The sequence below is a fragment of the Balearica regulorum genome, chromosome 2 (assembly GCF_011004875.1).
Source record: "Balearica regulorum gibbericeps isolate bBalReg1 chromosome 2, bBalReg1.pri, whole genome shotgun sequence".
NCBI lineage: Eukaryota > Metazoa > Chordata > Aves > Gruiformes > Gruidae > Balearica > Balearica regulorum.
The window spans coordinates 74,828,347-74,841,510 of record NC_046185.1 but is presented as its reverse complement, the minus strand read 5'-3'; the positions used below and the strand labels follow the sequence as shown (position 1 = coordinate 74,841,510).

At 37.4% G+C, this 13,164-nt stretch overlaps 1 long non-coding RNA gene across 1 annotated transcript; it reads right to left on the bottom strand.

Moving 5' to 3' along the window:
• Positions 1–978: 978 nt before the first annotated feature.
• On the bottom strand, positions 979–11,119 carry LOC142600743 (uncharacterized). Its single transcript, XR_012834305.1, has 4 exons — positions 10,837–11,119; positions 8,694–8,811; positions 3,278–3,383; positions 979–2,128 (listed from the first exon to the last, which is right to left on the bottom strand). It is a non-coding gene; the product is annotated as an uncharacterized LOC142600743 (long non-coding RNA).
• Between the last annotated feature and the right edge of the window lie 2,045 nt (positions 11,120–13,164).

Sequence of the window (13,164 nt, the reverse complement as noted above, 5' to 3'; positions counted from 1 at the left end):
AAGAAATTACAGACTGTCGACAGGGAAGGGAACACACCTGCAAAGCGTTTACAACTTAATGTGAAATTAATCTGGTACTCTTGCCACTGATATAGGAGTTGCTAAAACTGTGCATGGGTAGCAGGGAGATACATAGGTAGATTCAGAGAAATGAAAGCTATTGGAGATTATTAAAGACATGGCAATCTTGAGATACGTAGATGGAGGCTGAGAAAGCATTTAGAAAATGTTTACTATATTCTTGCCCTCTTCTCATTACTTTTCTTAGGCATCCATTTATAGCCCCTGTCAGAAGTGAGATACCAAAGAATGGTTGAGTCGTCAGTTTCGCTCACCAGAGCTTCTCTTACAGCTTTTGCGACTTTGCATCGTTCAAGTTGCATTTGTCACTATATCCATGTTTGCTTTAGAGGAATAGAAAAGATGGGAGAAAGGGATAGGGCAGGAAATCCTGAAAATTCAAACAGGCCTTATTAAAAGGAATGCTAAATTCCATGGATGCTGGCTAGTATTATGTTCATTTGAGTAAGTGTGAGCCAATTTATGGAATGAAAATGAAAGCCAAGTATCATATTATGTTTTTTAATTCGTTCAAACACAGAGTATTAAAGTGCTAATTACAACCCTGACTCTAAACCTTGGAGAGTGGTCCAAATGTGGTATGTATAACATATTTGGACAACATATATATCATATAGATGTGTGTTAGCATATATGGAGAACATACAAGTATGTGTGTGTGTGTGTAATGGGTTGAGGTCAATTGATTGAATACACAGAAAAGAATTTTGAGATCTGGCTTTGAAAAAATTAACAAATATTTGCTCGTTCCACTGTAAATTCTCTTCTCATTTAGAGAAAAATGCTTTCATAAAGTTTTCAGCCAATCCCTTTTGGTCAGAAAAGTAGACCCATAATTGACTTAAATTGAACTATTAGAAAGGGAATAATTGTCCTGACAAAACAGAAAGTATGTCCTTCTGATTTTTTTTTTTTTTTCTCTTTTTAAAGATGCTTTCGAAACCATACCCCCAAATGTCTCATTGCCAAGACAAGAGATGCACGGTCAATTTGGCTAAGAATTACTTCTTTGAAACAGCTTAGTTATTGTATGGGTCTCTAATGAAACTCAACATTCTGTTCCTGCCTGAAAACATCTGTTCTCTGGACAGGGAAAAACCTGAAAATCTCTTATATATCTCTTAAAGAAAGGTTTCTAACCTGCTAAATTACCATTCAATGCATTGTTGCCAAAAGAGGCTGTTGAATTTGTGCATTAATGGATTTATAGACCTTGCCAGGATCATAAAGATGAAGAGAAATCCCGCAATTGTTTTATGTATGTTTCTTGTTGACCTTCATCAATAAAGTTATGAGATAGTTCAAATACTCTTGACCATACTTGTGCTTGTGATCTTTTTATAGGATATTGATACCTTCCAAAAATTTCACAAGCATTTTGAAATCACACTGAACTTCCTGGATAAGTTAACTTCAATCTAAAAGTTATCAATAATGAAGAATGAGATTTTTAAATAATGTTATTGAAAGGAAAGGGAATTTGCAATAATTTGCATCTAACTGTCTTCAAAATCATTAACACAATGAGTTAAAATGCCTCATAAGGGATAAAGAGAGAAGGAAGTATGTTTTCTATGAGAAAAAATATAGAAAAGGTTGCTAATTTTTTCACTGTTATTCTGCTGAATAAAACATTAGTTTTATTCAATGCTTTCTAGCAAGAAGCAGAGTTACGGTATTATTCCTTTAAAGTAAATTTCCATTAAACTTTTGCTTTTACCTGCAAAAATATCTTTGAAAATATAAAAGCCAAAAGTTCAGCAGGAAGACGAATCAGTCACTATTTCCTACCTTTCTCTATAGTCGTTCAGGAGAGGAAATGAGGGCCAGAAGCATCCCACACTATACACTGAACACAGTTATCTTCATGGTCATTGCCGCAATAGAGTCCTCTATCGCCAAGCCAGAGTGACAGGCATTCACAAAAGATGATACAACTCACCAGTGGGCTCTGCTGTCCCTCGAGGGGCCTCCTTCTCTGTCCAGTCCCTACAGATAATACCCATAGAGCAACCAGGCTTCTAGCTTGGACTTCTTTATGCAGTGCCTAAAGAGAAATGGAAGGAATACAGGGTGAGGAGAACAGTGCCTCATGAAAGCAAAGGCAGCCTTTAGCCCCAAAGAACCAGGTTGTTATCTCTCCCCTCAAAAGTACCAGCTTTTGTTTTGCACAAAGACCAGACTAAGAAGCTAAAACTGCTGGGAAAGGCAGTAGCAATTAGCCATGCCACTTACCCTCTCAGGACATAAATGGAGCAATCTTAAATTGCTTTGTTGACAACTGATGGGGCATTTTATAGAAGCAGAGAAGTATTCATCTAAGTCAAGATTTGCCTATGAAGATTTCAGGATAGTTTTTTTTCCTCCCAAATGCCTTTATCTCTGCATTTAACTTTATGACATAACCTGTGTGCACTCCCGTTATTTGACAAAAGGGGAGTTTTTTAAAGGTCCAAAGAGGACTCCTGTTGACTTTCAATGCAAATTGGGCACTTTTTATTATCTCTCACCAGATCTATAAATGTTCTTACTTGTTTGGTACTATAAAGAAAATAGGGCTCCCCAGGCATCGGGTCATTAATAAAGTGTTCTCTTTTCTTGCCCTAGATAAGGGGTCATGGTTAGTTAATGTGGACATTTTTAAGAAACTTCATTAAATATTCAACATGACTTATTAAAAAGAGCTAGAAGCAAAATAATCTTTCAGATGCAAAAAAGCCCAACTTTCAACATGTGTAAAAATGGCTAAATTAAGCCTGTTTACTTTTTAAAAGACTACAATACTGTTTTTCATTATTATCATTCTACATTTCAAGACTCCTTCCTCCACAGCCTGGTAAGCACAAATTATCTGCAACCTCAGCCTCTCCCCTCCCAAGCAGGCAGAGGACCACAGATTTCTGTGGCGATTTGGCCTTTTCCAAAACAAACATTGTATTTTAGATTGGTTTCAGGGAAAAAGCAATTCACAGCTGCAAAAGCTCAGTTAGAACACTGTAGAGCTGATACTGCACAAGCATTTTCATTTCTGCTTCCAGCAAATTAAAGGCTGCAGCTGATTTGCATGACTTTCCTGTGTAGTCTCCCCCCTGCCCTTTTTTTTTAATTTTTTTTTTTTTTTTTCTTCCTGTGGACCAGTAGTCAAATGCTCAGTCAATTAGGAAGTACTGAGAATTAAATGCTTTTCCAGTCTTACAAGTGAGCTGTTCCCCATAGCAAGGAAGAGGGCAGGTGCCTTTATGCTCTTAGATTACTATGTATGGTGCTGTGTCACTTTGCATGTTTCAATCCATGCTGCAGTCCTAGAAAAGAAATTATTAAGAGTGAGCAATCTAACAGGATTCAAGAGTTTAGCAAGTGCTTCCTTCTAGTTAAAATTTATTATTGGAATTGCTCAATTAATAATGTCTCTAAATTTTGCAAAGCTCAAGGTTCTGCATGCAAAGCTAAGACTCAAGAGAATCTACACTCTGAAATACTGCTGAATCTTGTTTTAAAGATACAGCTTAGGTGTAAGTCTGAGTCTTATCTCTTCTAATAAAAACACGGTCCGCAATTTTCTTAAGAAAAAGAATAGTAACCATGAATCAGACAAAATAGCCATTTTCAATACCATGCACAAGTGTATCAGAATAAGGATCTCAAACTTGGAATTCACTGCTGTCAGTAATATGGTTCAATGTAATCTCAGATGTCATATAAGATGGTAAAACTGATTACAGCAATAACAGTCAGGTTTGTTCTGAAATGAAGAAGCACCCTAGGAGGCTGTATAACTTGCTAGCGATTCTGTTGCATTATTCCCAAATGATATATAAGCTGTTAAGTGGAGTAGTTTATTAAATATTTTAAAAAGCTGCTGCCAATGTGAAGCTATAAACTGCAGATTGAATTGTAAATATTTAGTATGCATGAGACTAGTGTAAAAGAGACATGGTATAAATAAATATTGTTTGATTACTATAATTATGGCATTGGGGCCAGACTGGGCATTAGTACAACATTTAACCTGATGTCTTACTCTTATTTTGCCTATGAGAAATTCAATAACCCTAAGATATTTTTCTTTTTTTTTTTTAAATAAATCTCTTCTAAAACCTCCTAGAAATCAATGTTTATTTTAGAGCTAGTCAAACTATACTATACAGTGTAAATGTAGTTCTTATCTTCTGTTTGCATATGATAAATAAATCAGTTGTGACTTATGTGGATATATATGATGAGCAAATATCTTCAAAGTAGTTTATTAATATAAATACCAACTTATAATTTTCCATGAAATGTGAATTTTGACAGTTCACTATTGACTGCTTTTGGTCATATGACATTTTGAAATTTTGAAAAAGTACAAACAAAATAATTTTCTGTGTGCATAAGACCATTCCATGTGAGCATCTCTGCATCTGCAGAAACAGTTTCTGCAGAGTATCAACAAGCAACTTGCTTATGTACTATTTGGTCAATTCTACAGCAGGAACTGCCTGGGGAAGTCTCTGCAACAGCCAGATCCTCTACCCAGGATGTTAATCAGCACTTTTAAGCCTGTAAATACTGCCTGTCAGTTTGGCTGTGGACAGCAGGAGATGCCTGAGGGAATCTACAGAGCTGTCTGAAATTCCCACCTGAAGTGCTCCTATAACAATTAGTCACAGCTCTGCAGGAAGCCAGCCAGGAGTTTAATCAGTCACCTTATCTTAAGTCAGTCCACTGCTTCATCTGTGCAGAGAATAGCTGGCGAGCACCTGGACCATCCAGGGAAGTGCTGATGATGCACACTGCATATGCATGTGAGCACAGTCCTGATAGCCAGCTACGCTACAGTTGTAGCTTGAACTTCCACTATGTTACCATTATAACAAACTCCATAGGCTTTTCCACAATACACAGGTTTGGGGCACAGATTCACTTCCAGTCCATAAATGACCATTGTTCTTTATTTAGAAATTTCAGCCCATTAAGCATAAATGTCTACACTTAGACGGGATGAATCAGTATCTATTTGACCTTAGATTCAGCATCTTTGACCTACAAATATAAGATCTAAGGTTCAGAAGTTAAAGAAGCAAAATGAGGTCTGTTCCGTGGAAGTAGCCTAACTTGGTGAATTCTTTGTGGAATACTAGAAATGAAGTAAAATTTGTTTGCTTTGAAAGTTTTCAGAAATTTTTCTGCCCTTTTCCTCCACTTCTCAACATTTCCGCATTTGTGGTTTCTGAGAGTGTGAGGATAGAGGAATTCTGTATAAACCTCAAGTGTAAAGGCAGCTGATGGCTACAATTTACAAAAGAGTGAAGGAAGAAGATGTGTCCTTATTAAGTTGACTTTGAACAGCCCTAGACACTCAGTAGCTCCTGCTGAAGCTGTCAGGCTCTTTGGAAATTCATGTTATGTATATAGGTGTCAGTGCAGAAAAAAAAAAAAAAAAAGTCATGAGGTACTTCTATGACATTCTAACACACTAATTTTTTATTTGCAAGTTCTGTTTCAGTTTCCCCTCTTTCAGTTGCTTTCTCTTTTTCTTAATCTCTCTAAAACTTTCCTGACATAAGAAGGCATTTCTCAGCTTATTTCTACATCAAGCTTTATTTATTTATTTTTAATTTTTTTTTTCTTTTTCTGTTTTGCATTTTGGAACATAATTCCATGTAAATACTCATGATCAAAGTCAAATTGGCTTGTATACCATCTCCTGGTAGTTGGTACAGAGCCAATTTCAATTAATAATAAATAAGATTAAGTGGAAGATAGAATTTTAAAGGTTTCCAAGAGAAATCTTCTCATTTCATATGAAAATCTGTTTTAACATTTGGGAATCTTCTACTAGGTAATCTAGCTCATCTAAATACAATGAGTCAAATATCTACTTTTTTTCTTTCCAATATAAAGTTTAATTTCTTACAATAAAATGTGTTTATTTCACACTTGGATGACAATATAATGGATCAACCTGTAGACCTGCAAAAAACGTTCACATAATACTGCAAACATAAGTTTAAATTGATAATTGAAATGCTTTGTAGTGATATTGTGAACTTAAAATAGTGATGTGTTGTGCAACACAGTAAATAAATAATGAGTTGCAAAATGCTATATCCTCACAAGCGTTATGAAAAAATGTAGAGGATGCAACACAGGCTGAAGTCTAGTACTCTTAAAAACCCTCCAGCTTTTTTAAAGGAACATGTCACTGATTGAATATTTGTGAAGCAGAGGATGGGACGTGACAAGTTCAACCATTGACCCACTTGGTAACTTTGAACAGTGCATGTTGAAGTGGCTGTACCACCTTCCCCCTCTGAAGTTAGTATTTTCAGTTTAGACCGGAAACATTTCAATATTTACTGAGCCTGGGAATGTCTTGAAGCTGAGAAACTTAAGAGACATCTAGCAAGCTCTGTTCTGGAATACCCCATAAATTAGGAGTGGAGACTTTCACCTAAGAGATGGGAATCATATGTTTGAAAGCCAGATGCGGTGTTAGGCAGAAGAAAAATGGGTATGCCATGCTACTTGTACATGAGAAAGGAAATACTGCCACCCTCATGAACTTTTAAATGTAAAAGTGAGCTGGCTTAGACATCCACTAGTGAATAAAAAAAGATTGTCTGTGTCTGGGCTCTTTGGTACCTGTGCACAACAGCAAAATCTTGCATTGATGTCGTGGTTCAGCCCCAGCTGGCAGCTGAGCACCACATGGCCGCTCAGTCAGCCCTCCCCCACAGTGGGATGGGGAGGAGAATCGGAAAAAAAAAAAGTAAAACTCGTGGGTTATGATAAGGACAGTTTACTGGGACAGCAAAGGGAGAGGAAAATAACAACAGTACTTATAAAGAATACACAAGCAGGTGATACACAATGCAATTTGGTTGCCCAACTTGATGCCCAGCCCGTCCCTGAGCAGTAGTCCCTCCTTCCCAGCCAGTCCAGTTTATATGCTAGGCATGACGTCAAATGGTGTGGAATACCCCTTTGCCTAGTTTGGGTCACCTGTCCAGGCTGTGTCCCATCCCAGCTTCTTGTGAAAATTATCTCTGTCTCAGATGAAATCCAGGACAACTGGGTACCCAGAGCCCCTGCAGTGCCTAAAGGAAGGGTAAAACCCATCTGAATGTGATCCAGGACAGCTAGAAAGCCAAATGGGAGCCTACTAGATCCACACAACAGAGACATACTGAGAAGCAAGACATGCCTAACCTATCCAGCTGCCATATGGGGTTCAGGTACTTTATGCAGGCTACGGAAAGGTGCACCTCTCCCTATGGGATTCAATGCCCAGATCCTTTCCTTGGCAAATGCGTCCAGCCCACACCTTTCTGCTCTTAAAAGGCGCAGCTATAAATGTATAGGGGAGGAGAAGAGGTAAAGAAAGGCATATTACCAAATACTTTGTGTTGCAGCTATTCAGTCAAGATCCCACTGGCTGAAAGGGATGGATAGAAGGAAGGGAGAAAATTCTCCCATCTACTGTTTAAAGAAATTATCTAGGAGTGGTAGGAGTTGAAGATGTGAATTAAAAGCCCTATTCAAATAATTGCTTCTGTGTTTTCGAAGAAGTAGTTAATGGATAAAAAATGAAACAGTACTTGAGGAATGAAAAAATACTGTCCACTGGGGTGCGTTGGGCAGACATTTGTATCTATGTCTCAGTCTACAAATTGCAAGTTTACCTCTGTCTTCTTCAAACACTGTAATCCTTAAAATATATATTTTATATATTTGAGGATTATTAAACAAATTATTCCTGAAAATGTTGGAAGTAATAGTTACAAGCTTTTTAGATATGTTTATATAGAATTACCTAGGACATTTTCAAGTTAGTATTAATGCAGTTCCCCTTTTCAGTTCTGTCCTTCAAACAGTACCCTAAAAATGGAGACCCCATGTCTTTGTACAATCACACAAAACATGGCACTTAATACAATAAGCAGCCTCAGGAAAATCACTATTTTGCCCCATTTGAGCCTGGAAAAATCATCAAATGTAACAGCTGCATGGTGTGCAGAATAAAGAACATACAGTATACATGGATGCAAATCACTTCCAGCTAACTTTTTATGATGTGCCTCTAAACAGTGTTTGTGACTGAATTTGTAATTAGTGTACTGAACAGATGGAGTTAGCTGAAATACTGAAGTGCCCATAAAATGACTCGTGCCACCTAGTGCTTGCAGGCTGGAATATAATTTGCTCACTAGAGCTTTGCTTCTGTGGAGAATGCTCCCCATGAACACAGGAGAGAGGTAAAGAGGGGAATGTTTTATAGCTCTGGTCTCTATTAAGAGCCATGCTCAAGGAAGCAACTGCTTCATCGATCAAGTTTAAATGACAAAGTGTTTGATAATCATAATGGCAAGCACTCAGAAGCAAACCAAATTTAAACGTTTCCTAGGAAGGCTCAAGAAGGTTTGACAGCTGTGAAAGTTCTCACAACAAGAATTAAAATATCCGTGCCTTTTCTTTGGTTTCTCAGCAACAACTATGTACATCTTTGATGCCTCTGGATAATATTTCAAAGAAATAGCTAAGTAGTAAGTGCAGAGAGGTTCAGCTCCACTGTGCCAGATATTCACAGCTGTGTTGTCGATTAAATCAGTGACAGGAACATGACATACCCATCACTGTCTGTCAAGGTGGAAGCACAGACGTGACTCTGGAGGTCTGGGCTCTCTTCTTGGCTACAGCACTAAGGGACTCATTTGCTGTCAGCACTCCACACTTCAGTCTTCCCATCTGTAAAATGGGGATAATAAATTATACTTTGCACAACAGCCATGTGACTTAGCACAGAGTTCACTAGCACCTGAGTGCATACCACACTCTGCAAGAACATGCAGTAAAAACTAGCAAAAATCAGCATTAGTTCTCAGTAGCAGTTAGATTATCAACAGCAAAAATTACCAATTTCCTCATTCTCTATTACTTAAAACCTTCTGGTAACCTAAGAATACCTCCAAATTCATCCTGCAAGCTTCTTCTTGTGGCTGCATCTTGTGTCCAGACACTTGTGCAAGTCTGTTGGTTACAACTGCTACGTTACTCAGAAACAGAACTGTCCTGAATGAGGGCTGGACAATACAACGCTCTCTCACTCTAGAAACCACTAAGATTTGTATTTTTTAAGTTTTTTAACTCCCTAATTTTCAACAGAAGAGAGATTATAGGCCTCCTCTAGAGTTCTATCGTAGGCATCGACCACTGATTTCGAGTCAGGCCTCAGTGCTCTTGCTCTGAACTCTATAAGAGTTCAGTCCTATGTTCTTTGGTGAAAGAATTTTGCCTAAAGGCATACAAAAGCATATATGTTTAATATTATAATGAAAAATGGACAAATAGGTGTGATATTTGAAGTTTGTCCCCAAGAGAGAACATAAATCATTTTATGAGAATTGTGCTTAAAGGGTCATCAGATGTATGATCAATTGTAGAAGCTTGTTCCATGACTTCTAACAAAATACTGATTTTTTACCTTAACAAATTTGAATAACTGATGTTTCTTTCCATTCAAAAAAACACAAAAAGAAATCTCAGCAGCTTCTGGACTATATCATTCCTTATAGGGCGTGGGGACCCTGGAAAAAGGACTGCAGTAAGTGAAATAGCTACATCTACCACTCACAATTTTTGTTGTAGAATATTTTTAATTTTTTAAAAATAGAAATCACTGCAGGTCAGCTTCTAATCCCATTCAAAGCATGACGAATACTGGATAGACTATAAGAATTTGAAACTTCTGCCCATTAGCCTTGCTGTGTCTCATATTCCAGGTTGACAAGAGGGTTGGAAATGTGGCAAGGACAGCACAGTTCAGCTGACTAACTGAAAAGGGAGGGCAATTTCTACATATGCACACACAAAATTGACAGAGGGAGGGGAAGAGGAAGGGAGAGAGGAAGGATGAGAGATAGAGGGAGTATCAAACTGAGCCCTTTTTCTCAGGCTTGAAACAGATGCATAAAATAAAGGAAGTTTCCTAGCAGAAAGTAAGAGCACTTAGCAAATTGTAAAGAAAAAATGTTTTTCTAAGAAAAATATCATAACAGATGGCAAACTGTGTGTGCTATAGTTTGTTCAAAAGTAATAAAAAAGTAAGTACAATGAAATAGACAGCATAAAACAAGAAAAGAAACAACTTCTATTAGCAGAAAAGGATAATTAGGATACTTAAGGTGCAGAAAAATATAAAATGAGTAGAAAGATCAAGTTTATTGAGAATAAATCCAATTAGAAAGGAGTCCTTAGCAGCAATTATAAAGGAGCTAGCTTCTCAGCAAGGAAACTACAATATACTATAAGTATTTCATATACAGTAATTTTATGCAAAATTAATTGCTGAGCACTTTTTTTTCCTCATGAAACACAGGATACATAGGAAGACATGCTTAAAATACATTACAGAAATTTAGATGGCAAAGATTTTTTTCCAAGACACACTAAGCTATGCAGATTGAAGGGCTACTTAAAACTGCTGGCCATTATCGCTTCGATAAATAATAAATCAACACTTTGCCAATGACTTCAGTATGCACAAAGCTAATGTACACTTCATGGACCATCTGATGCATGACTGTGTGTGCTTGAATTTTGAGAGAAATATTTGCATGCCAAAGAATATACTCTCTGCAGCCGAAAAGAAGAAAATTTTAAAAGTTATGTAAAAGCTTAGAAGGATTCAGAAAAAAAGTTGGACCATAGAGAGATCATTAGAACACTTAGAAAAAAATAGGAGAGACCGTATCTCACTTTTCAGCCTCTTACCAGAAGGGATGAGAAACACTGTCTCCCTGCGAGCAGGCTGCTCCACATTTTGTCCTCAGGATTTGTTACAACCTCCTCCTCTGCGGTTCATGACAATGGTCATGGTCAGCAACAGCAGAACACCCCGGCTGCGTTAATCCGGTACGGCAGTGACTGCGACCTTCGCGTCCCTCTGCAGGGACCAAGGCCTGGTGGGTCAGGCAGCTCCAGCCCTTCTCTGATCTCGTGCAGATATCTCAGCTGGGCTTTTGAAGAAAAGGGGGCACTGTACAAAGATACAGCCAGGAAGATACATCACCTCTGGGCTGACCCAAGAGATTGATTTGGAGAGAGCACGGCTTGCGGAATCTAGGCAGAATATTTGTGGGCACTTTTCCCACTGATCCTCTGCTGAAACTATTTTAAGGAGTGACTTAATCTTTTACATATGCTTGAGATGATACACTATGATCTTCATGGGACAGTGAAAAAAGGAATCTTTAGTTTTGGCCTATTCAGGCACCACTTGGTATTTTGGGGGGTTGTTTGGTTTTTTCCTATTATTATCACTCAAGATATGATTTTTAAAGAAGTAATATGTAAAAGAGGAAAGGGTCACGCTGAGTAAATTAAGGATATTTATTGCATTCTCAGACAGTACAGTGAAAGTACCTACACTTATAGAGGGCATAAAAAAGAAATATTAAGAGCTCCCTCTTAAGAAATATTTTTATTGCTAGTAATTTTTAAATAGATGGGACTGGAGTGGCACAAGCAGGTTTTAATCTGAATCTCTTTACACATTTTTTAACAGTGTGTCATAATATAAGCATTAAGAAAGTGAAAAGTTTTTCTTCTTGATTGAAACCTATGGGCCTTCGCTTCCCCCAAGCCTATATTTAAAAACCTGACACATTAGTTATGAATATATTCAAATTAATTTCTTTTTTGGGGAAAAAAAAAGAGCCAGCTGCTGCCTATGACACATCAGAATACAGTAAAATTAGGAGATTTCAAAGAATAAAATGGTAATGTCACTGACGAAATGGTGGATATGTGCACACAGAGCAGAGGAAAAAGACAGAAGTCCCTGTGATATCTGATTTAACCTGATCAGCTCTAACTATCGCTCACTGAACTACAAACACTGTATAGATGTGTTTGGCAAAAACCAGGGTTTTTCACCAAGATTGGTAAAAAAGAAATAGATCAAGCCTAGACTAGCAAATAGTTACTTGGGAACCGGTTGGCATAGGTGCAAGTTACTGTTTCTGTTAGGAAACAGATGGAGACAGGGTCATGCCTTCCCTACGAGGTGACTGTCTACTTCAACTCTTCTGTTCCACTGTTTTCCTCATTCAAAACACCACCCTGGGCTTGAGACAGTGTCCTATTAAAAACTATTTGTTGGTAGCAAATGGTCTTGATTTTGATGAGCTGCTTGATTTTGAAGTCCTCTGATAATTCCCAGCTCTGACAATTGTCAGGATCAAGACAATAGCTAGAGTTTGAAAAGAGGTTTTTCATCAGAGGTGCATAACCTACAGAGTCATAGCTCATTTCTTGACAGCTGATGAAAATCAAAGTTCTGGTTTTCAGCACAATTACCTGTATCTTAGTTATAGGGTTATTTAGCATTCACAGGGGTAATGAGTTAAACAATTTCTCACAGATATCATTAAAACTCACATTACTATGCAGAAAGCATAATTTGATTGACACTGCCAAAACTTGTGTTTTACAGCAGTAGCTACACTGTTCTGTGCTGCACCTACATCAAACAACATCTTTAATGGCTCATAAATTACAAATGGTGAAAAAAACCATGAAGTCAGAGCAGGAAATGCAGTTAAAGAGAACAGTACATTGGCAAACAGCAGTAGATAACAGCATGTTAACTACATCTCCAGACAGATGGCTTCGGGGATCAAAGGTGTGGCACTGGTATCCATTCATGTATTTTAAAGATTTGTTTATTCTACATTGAATATTCAATTTTCTTAAATTCTTGCTGTTTCAAAGCAATATCAAAAATCTTCTAACTTTTTTTTAAAATAACAGCACTAACCATCGACTTGCTTCAAGAGCCAGGCAGAACAGTTAATGTGAAGAGGTTTTTCAAGGCAAAACTCAGGAATTTACATCCATGAGCCATATTGATTATTATTGTCTTGGGTTAATTAGACTGTAATTTTGGTTTGCTTTTTCTGCTTTTATCAGTGGAAAATAGTATGTAAGATGTACTGCTCAGCAAATAAACAAAAATTTCAGAAGGATAATAAGAAAATAAAGAGCTAGGGTTTTCTTCACAGTTTGGGTTGAGGTTTTTTGGAGATGGATTACAAATAG